The following is an 8,723-nucleotide window of genomic DNA, read 5'->3' as shown; positions in this document are numbered from 1 at the left end:
TTGACCTAAATACTATGGATATGTGGCACATAAGAGGCATTTAATCAACTCTTACACACCACTGCATTGAAAGCCTGCTTGAAAACTCTGAAGAATCCTGATAAACATTTTATTAGAATGCATTTTTAATCAATATTTACTTCACGCAGCCACATAACTAGAGCTCTTTATATTTTTTGTCTTTAGATAAGTGAACTAAAGTGAACTGTAGGTAGTAGACTACTTAATAAATATTTTCTAAGTGAGGCTTGAAGAAAAACAATGGCTTTGAATCAAAATTACGACAGATCTACAGAAAACATTTTCTGGCCCTATGCACAAAAAGAATGTGATTGATGTGCCTAGTACGGCAGAACCTGGTTTTATTTCCAATATGTCTCTCAAGGTAAGGCAAACAGCAGGGAATCCACATTTATCAAACCCAAAGCTCTTTTTTTAGGAAATTAAAAAGAAGTTTAAAAATGTTTCCTTTTCCTATCATACGGAATATCAGTTTTTTGTTTTTTGTTTTTTTTTTCATTGAGAAAATACATTAAAAAACTTATAAACTGTTGGGTTGCAAATGTAAATACATATATTGATTGTGTTTCATAAGACATTCTACAACTGTCAGGTTGCAAATGTATATATTGATTGTGTTTCATAAAACACATTCTTCACATGCTATGCCATGTGCTGTTGTGAGGCATCCAGATGAATTGATATATTAGTCTGTATTTTTTATCATACTTTTCTATGTAATTGCTTATCTGGTTATCTTTAAATATAGCCTAGGTGTGAGAGCTATGAGAATCTGAAGAAACACTGTATCCTTCTCTTGTTTATTACACTGTGAAAAGCTACAGTGTTACTTAAAATAAGATGATGGGATATAAGATCTCATATATTTAGTGGGGGGCAATTCTTCGTTAATTTTAAGATAGTAAATTACTATTCACCATTAAAATTTGAGTCTTTGAAGTTTGATAACTCACCAGTTATCTGTTATGCCCCTGGCATATTTCCAATATTTGTGTTAAAGAAGCCTTCTCTCATATTTCCTTTTGTCAGGGATCTTATGAGGAGATAAGAGGGAAATACTGGGAAATATTGGAAATATTTTTCCAGATTTGGGAACATATTCAGATGTTCTTGTGGGTCCCACTAACACAAATGAAGAAAAAAAATTGCCTGGGATTTTAACCTATGAAAGCATTTTTTTTTCATGGAAACCTTATAGAAAAAAATGCCTAGTGTAGAATATAATTCTTGTCAGTACCATATGTTCTGCTTACTCAGTCTTTGCAACAGATTCTGTCTTTGGTACATAACACTCGTTTTTTGCCATTTTAAAACTATCACAATTCCTGGAAGACATGATTTCCTGAGAATTGCTTTCTGATGGCCCCTTATGACATAGGTAAGTTTGGTATCTTTGGCGGGTGTTTGTATATATCCCACCTTTGGCTCTTTAGGATTTTTTAGTGTATTATAGCAAATAGGATTCTCCCATCAGTAAAATCATTGTAATTTTCAAATGTAAAGAACAACAGCAGTTCAGAGAAACAGACTTCAGCTTCTACAGCAAATGGGAATATTATTTTAAGATGCTGCAATCAATAGTAGCCAAATGGACTACTATGTGCTGATAGATGTTAGCAGGAGTTAAAGGACTCCATACCTTTAACATCATTAGAATACACTATGATAATGATATGATAATTCAGTGATATTAGACCTTTTTCCTGGTTAAAAGAATTTCTGAAGGCAGCAAATGCCTTGCTAGCTATTTCTTTAGGTCTGAGCTGACAGACCAGAAGTGGAAGAAGCTTTGATGAACTCTTTAGGGGCAAAATGACACCTCATTTTCATTGGATGGAAGCAAAAATAAAAATACTATTCTGACTGATAAACCCCCCTATGCATGCAACCATTATTTGTGATGGTAAAAGGACCACGTTTGAAAGTATTTTCCATCTGATCTCTTCAAAAAAAGAAAACAAGACTTCTGTCGCCCCCTTATTTCCCCCTAGAAATATGAACCCTTTGGGCAATTTAAAAAAATTTTAAAGATGTGAAAAATACCTCCAAGATAATTAATTACCTTAAAGATACACAAAAGTTGTGAGGAGAAAAATTTGAATCACTTCCTTTCTTGGAGAAAAAGGCAAGTATTACCTTAGAGAAGGGCAGCACAAGCAAATCAGGATGTTCCTGGAGATCATTTGCTGCTAACTTCCTGACACAAGTCACCAAGAAGTTGTACAGGAGATGCCGTGATGTATCTAATTCTTACCAAAAAAAAACCAAACCAACAAGCCAAAAACCAAAAAAACAAAAAACAAACAAAAAAACCCTCAAAAAACCAAACCAAACCAAACCAAACCAAACCAAACCAAAACAAAACAACAACAAAAAAACCCAAAACAAAACAAAACATAACAAAAAAAACCAAAACTGACCAGGGATCTTAAGCCTGAGGAAAGTCCTTGCTGCAGAGACTATGAGTTCAGGATTGATAGGTGAAGTATCAAAGCAAAACCCATGATCACAAATGTGCACTTCAGGGGAGAAGACTTTGGTTTGTCCAGGGGCCTACTTGGAAGTATGGCATGGGTGACAATCCTGGAGGAAAAAAGGAGTTTGAGAAATCTTGTAGGTTTTCAAGGCTAGCCTTTACTGAATTAAAAAAATTGTCAAACCTCACATGCAGGAAAATGACAGAAGACCTGTACAGCTGAGCAAGTCGCTCCTAACTAAACTCAGACTGAAGAAGAAATACACAGGTTGAATTTGCTTCAGGTAAATGTGCAGAGAGGAAATACAGAAACATTTTTTAATTGTGAAGAAATAGAGTGAAGACAGTCAAAACACATCTGAAATTGAATCTGGAGGGGAACGAGGTGTACCATAGGATGTGCTCGAACAAGTACACAGACAGCAAAAAGCACACTAGGTAAAACATGGTTTCTATGCTGAACTCAATGGGAATCCTACTGACAAAGTATATGGAGAAGACTGAGGTACTCAAGGCTATCTTTGCCTCAGTCTCTACCAGCAGGATTTGTCTTAAGGAAACTAGGTGCTTGCAACAATATGAAAGCCTGGGTAAAGGAAAATTAAACTATGGAAATTTTAAACAAACTGGATGTTTGGGACCTGTATATTATGTATGGTTATGAAGAATGCTGGTCAATGTCATTGTCATTTGTCTTCGAAAGGTCATGACAATCAGGAAAGGTTTCTGAGGCTTGAAGAAAGCAAATGTGACTCCTATCTTGAAGAAGACCTAGGGGGATCTGAGGAACTACAGGCTGGTCAGCCAACCCTCTTATTCTGGGGAAAGTGGTAGAGCAAATACACCTAAAAATCTTTTGCAAATTTATAAAGAACAAGAAGGTGATTTGGCATAGTCATTGTGGCTTTAATGATACAGTGCTTAGCCAACTCAAGCCTCTTTTATAAGGAAATTACTACCTAGGTGAATGAGGGAAGAGGACTGGATATTGTTTATCCTGACTTTAGCAAGGCTTTTGATGCTGCATCCCATAACATACTCATAGACAAAGTATGAAGCATTGGCTAGGTAAGTAAACAGAGAGCTGGACAGAAAAATGGACTCAGAGGGTTGTGACAAGCTGTCTGGAGGCCAATCAATAGTAGTGTATCCTGGGGTTATTAAGGGACTGATGCTGTTTTAATATTTTCATTAATGACCTGGGTGATGGGAGATGCAGCACCCTGAACAAATTTGTAAGTTGTTTCCAGCCTGGGGCAATGCATTAGGTAACACTATGATTTGCCAGTTGGTTGTGTTGCTATCCAGAGGAACTATAACAGGCTGAAGTAATGGTCCAATGGTAACATCATGAAGTTCAAGAAAAGGCAATGCAAATCTCTCCATCTGAGACAGAATAGCTTCAGGCAGTGCTGCACACTGGGGGCTGACATGCTGCAAGGCAGCCTTACAGAGACCTGTGTATCTCAGTGAACGTCAGGTTTTACATTCACCAGCAATATGCCCTTGAACAAATGATGGTCAGTGGTCTCAGGCTATAAAAACTGTTGCTAGCAGGTCAAGGAAGACTATTCTTCCCTATTACTCAGCACTGGTGAGATCACATCTGGGGCACGGTACCCGGTTCTGGGCTTCCCAGTACAAGAAATACATGGACTTAAAGGACTAAGTTGACTGAAGGGCCACAAAAACTATTAAAGGACTAGAGTATCTGAGATAAGAGGAGAGTCTGAGGGAACTGGGACTGTTGAGCTGGGAGAGGAGAAAGCTCAATGGGAATTTTATCAATGTGGATTTATATCTGGTGAGAGAGAGTAAAGAAGGCAGAGACAGAGACTTTTCAGTAGTATCCAGTGGATGGGAAAGAGTCAATGTGCACAGTTTGAACTGCAAAAAACTCCATTTAAACCTAAGGGGAAAAGGTACTGTGTGATTTGTCAGGCACTGGAACATGTGGTTCACAGAGGTTATAGAATTCCCTGCGTGGATCTCATAATACAGATTTTTAAAGTGAATTTCTATCTGACTTAAGAAATAAATCCTGCTTAAGAACTAAGAGAATAATTTGCACTCAAATTTAGTGTTTAGGATAGTGTCTTCTCTCCATTAGCAGACAATTCACTCACTACTAGTCTTAGTAGCTGTTTTAATTGCATTAAGTCTTTTTTTTTTTTTTTTTTTAAAGGTTGATACATCTGGCCAGTTTCACTTTGAAACTAGTTTTTAAAGTTATTTTTGTATATTTTAGATGTGGATTGCTTTGGAGAAGACTAACATCATGTTTGACATTTAAAAGCCAAGTCTCTACTTTTTTTTAACCAAGTTATGGTATGTAGTATCCTCTGAATACATAAAGACTGCAGCATGCAAGAAATCTTGTCTTTTCAGGGCTGCCTTTTTGCAGGTCAAATTTTGAATTACAGAAATGAAATTACACATGATTTTGTTACACTGAAATTTTAATACAATCTCATAGAGTTATACATGTTTCTTGGCATCTTAGTTAGTCAGTTGATGTTATGATGGAAATACGGTCTTATCTGATAGAACAGAGGAAGATGTTCTTGTCATTACAATACCTCCAGGAGATATAAAAATTTGTGGTTAGTTCTGGTGGTTTTCTTAAGCTTCCTGTATGATCATTGGCAAGTTGTTTTGGATGAAAAATTACTGAAATGTCAAAGCTAATGTTGTACCAACTGCTTCTAGATAATTTTCCCTACTGATTACTGTGACATTTTTTCTCAAGCTGGGGTAGAAATTCTTTTGTACTCTTGTCTGTTTCCCTGAATATTCCAGTTTAAGATGCTTGGTTCATAGGTTGGCAAGTATTGCATGTTTTTATATTTGCACTCAATAGCACCACTGGAATTTTAATAGCAATAATTAAACATAAAAAAATATTCTAACAACTTGACAAGGGCAGTTTGGAATTACATATTCAGCAATAGAACTCAATACGAACTATGTACCTTTCCTCTAATCTAGTTATAAAGATACTCTGCCTGTACAGTAAATGCATTAGTAAGGATTGAATTAATTTATTGAAAGGTGTGACAAAAGACTTCTGAAGCACTTTTACCTTGCTCTAAATGTCACAATAGCAACAGGAAAAAAAAAAAGAATTGTCATGGTTTGACACTTTCAAAACATTCCTCCTCCCACCATCCAACTTCAACAAACCACAGTGAGACACATTTGGACCCTTAATCAAGTATTCACCCTTCAATATATATATATATTCACTCTCCATCAGGGGAGAGAGGAGTCTCCCTTGCACCATAGACCCCCAGGAAACTAAGCTGCCACCTCTTGTGTTTCCATGTCACACATGGCACTGCCCAGAGAGAATCTGCCAGTGTGACACTCTCCATGTCACAGTGCTCTCACCACCATCCATGGACAAACCACTCATAGGGCTCCTTTAAGGATGCTTTGCCAAGGACAAACAGGAACAACAGTCCAGTGTTTCATTTTGGGACTACAGCCTCCACCACTTTCCCCTGGGGCTGAGGGTCCAAAAACAGAGATCCTCTTCTCTTGTTCTCTGAAGATGGAGGGCATCATCACACCCTCCTCAGATTTTCTCTGTTCATTCCTGAACTGGTAGCTGCTGAAGCAGGTCTCTTGGCTCACCATTGCATCCCCCTAAAATGCAGTTTCTCTTGGAGGAGAAATTGGTTCAGTCTATGGCTAACGAGAAGAGTCCAGCCAAATGCCACTCCATCATCTCCCCCCAACCTTCTTTCCCTAGCATCTGAGGTCCCAGGCTATCTCTCTTTCCATCATATTGAGGAGGAGCAATATTTCACAAAGCCTTCATTTTGCAGGAAAGGGTAAAATTCCCGGACTCCCCGGACGGCTGAAATCTCAGCCCAGAACTCAGTCTCCCGTCTCCCATGCTGGGCATCTTCCCCACCCTTCTCCTTCTCCTCTGCCGGCAAACTCCCGGGTGTCTGCAGGCTCTCTATCTCTTTCCCTCTAGGTTGCGGGGGGAGGGGGGGTGGTAAACAAAGACATCTCAGACGTTCTCCACCCTTCTGTCCTCAGGAACTGGCCCATCTCAGTTCCTGACCCTTCACCCCCTGGCCTACCTCTGCAGGCCACATGGCTTTTCCCCTCCCCCACCCAGCTTGCCACTGGGCAGGGGAGGTCTGCACTCTCCGCTGACCGGAACCAAAGAGAGCGAGTTCTCCTGGGAGTTCTCCTAACCCCACTGTGTTCTCAGAGGCATGTCCACCCCCAGTTGATCACTCCAAGTGTCAATATCCAAACCTGACCCCTGATTGGATTGACCTCTTCCTGCCAAGAAGATTCTTTCTCCCATGTCAAACCACGACAAGAATGAAAAAGGTTCTCATTCAATTCAATCCATGTAGCTTTGGTACCCACTTAAAAAAATGCCAATAAGCTTGTTGGGAGAGTTTATATAAATCAATACAAATGAAAACATAATACAATACAAAATCCATAAAATGTCCCTCAAGCAACTAATTAATTCTTGTTATTCCCTGTTGTCTGGATCCAGAGTTTAGTCAGGCTTCTCAAGAGACCACTACAGTATGTGTCTCTGAAAACGAGAGTGCCATTGACAGTGTGTTATTGGAATGATAATATACCTGTTGGTGCTGCAAATAGCTATTTAATATCCAAAGATTGGTCTGGTTTCTGAGAGATCAATGAGAAGTAGTTTAGCTTTTGTCATAGGGGAAATTATGATTATGCCATAATCTTGTCATGCCTTGCAAGAAAAATCAAATGAAGCCTTATTATAGCAATAGAATTACACAGTGATAGTGTAGTTTAAAGTTTTGTTGGCATGTCCATTTTAAATCTTTTATCGCAAGGAAGTATATAACCCAGCACTGGCTCTGAACTCAAGCTTTGCAGAGTGATCTTATCACTATGGGAGTTTATTTCCAACTATAGCTACAATGAAAAGAATTAGTGTGTGGATGTTTACATTCAGCAGAATATAAGTTTATGAGTGACAGATATTTATGTTTAGGTTTCATTTTATTAAAAATAGAAAAGTAAAAGCTCTATTTCTCTTTCTACAATGAATGAGGAGGAGATATCTTCAGGATAGCTGAACTCAGAACACCTTTGAGAAACATAAAAAGGAGGGCTAATCCTGATCTGACTGAAGCCTACTAAAGGTCTTCCATTGACCTTTGAAGAGTAGGGATTCATGCTCACTCTAAAACAGAATTTTTTTTCCACTTTCAGTCTGGCTAAGAACTTTCCTCATGATTTGCACCTCTTATTATTTGTGTCAGCAGTTAAAAATTTTAGCTGACTTCAATTTGCTCATAGAGGATGCATTGCATAGTTAGATACAAGTAAAATATTGTACAATCCCACTGAATTCACTAGATAGTGTTATGTTGAATTTAATATCCAGAAAAACTGGTGTTCTTACATTAAAATTCAGATACAAGTAGATAGGGGGGAAAAAAGTCCACTAGAATTTTTCAGTGTTTTGAAACTTTCTAATAGTTTTGGTCATCACTGCTGATCCAAATTGATGGTACTTTAAAAATACCAAGACAGGATCAAGCTGCTGCTTATCCTAAATCTCATATTTCTCAGGGCAAAAAAAAACCCATCCTAGACACACAGACACATGAAAAAAAAAATGAAAAAAATTGAAATAAGATGAAAACACATCAAATAAATTTGATATTTTCCAAACACATTTGGCAACAATTTATAAAAGGTTGTTGGTTAAGAGGAGTGATGAGAATGTTGAAATGCCTTCCTGAAAAGAGTGCTAGCTACAAATGTATTTTCTATTATAGATGGCTTTTAAGCCAACAAAATTCAAGTTCATTGTTTATTTTTACAAAAACAGTCAAGTAATAAGGAAAGCTTAGCAAAATAATAAAAACCATATATCTAAAAGCCATTTGAACATCTACTATTTATCTCACTAAGACAACAAAGACAATTCCAAATGGAATTATGCATTATTTTGTTAATGCACACATGTTTAGTTCCCAACACTCTTGGACAATTCATGCATGTTTTTAAATCCTGCTGACTGATAAAATTAAAGGGAACCTTAGAAGATATTTCAGGAGATTTGGTAGAAAAATGCCTAAATCTCATTTAAACTTTTACGTCTTTTGGACATCTTGACTCATTTGAAAGAAGATTGTAGTGTGGGTGCTCTCTTAAACCTTTCAAAATTTTGAGTAGGTTCTCCTAATCTGTAGTTCTTTGC

The sequence above is a fragment of the Lonchura striata genome, chromosome 2, assembly GCF_050655825.1.
Source record: "Lonchura striata isolate lonStrDom1 chromosome 2, ASM5065582v1, whole genome shotgun sequence".
NCBI classification, from domain to species: Eukaryota; Metazoa; Chordata; class Aves; order Passeriformes; family Estrildidae; genus Lonchura; species Lonchura striata.
Note: the sequence above shows the minus strand (reverse complement) of the source record.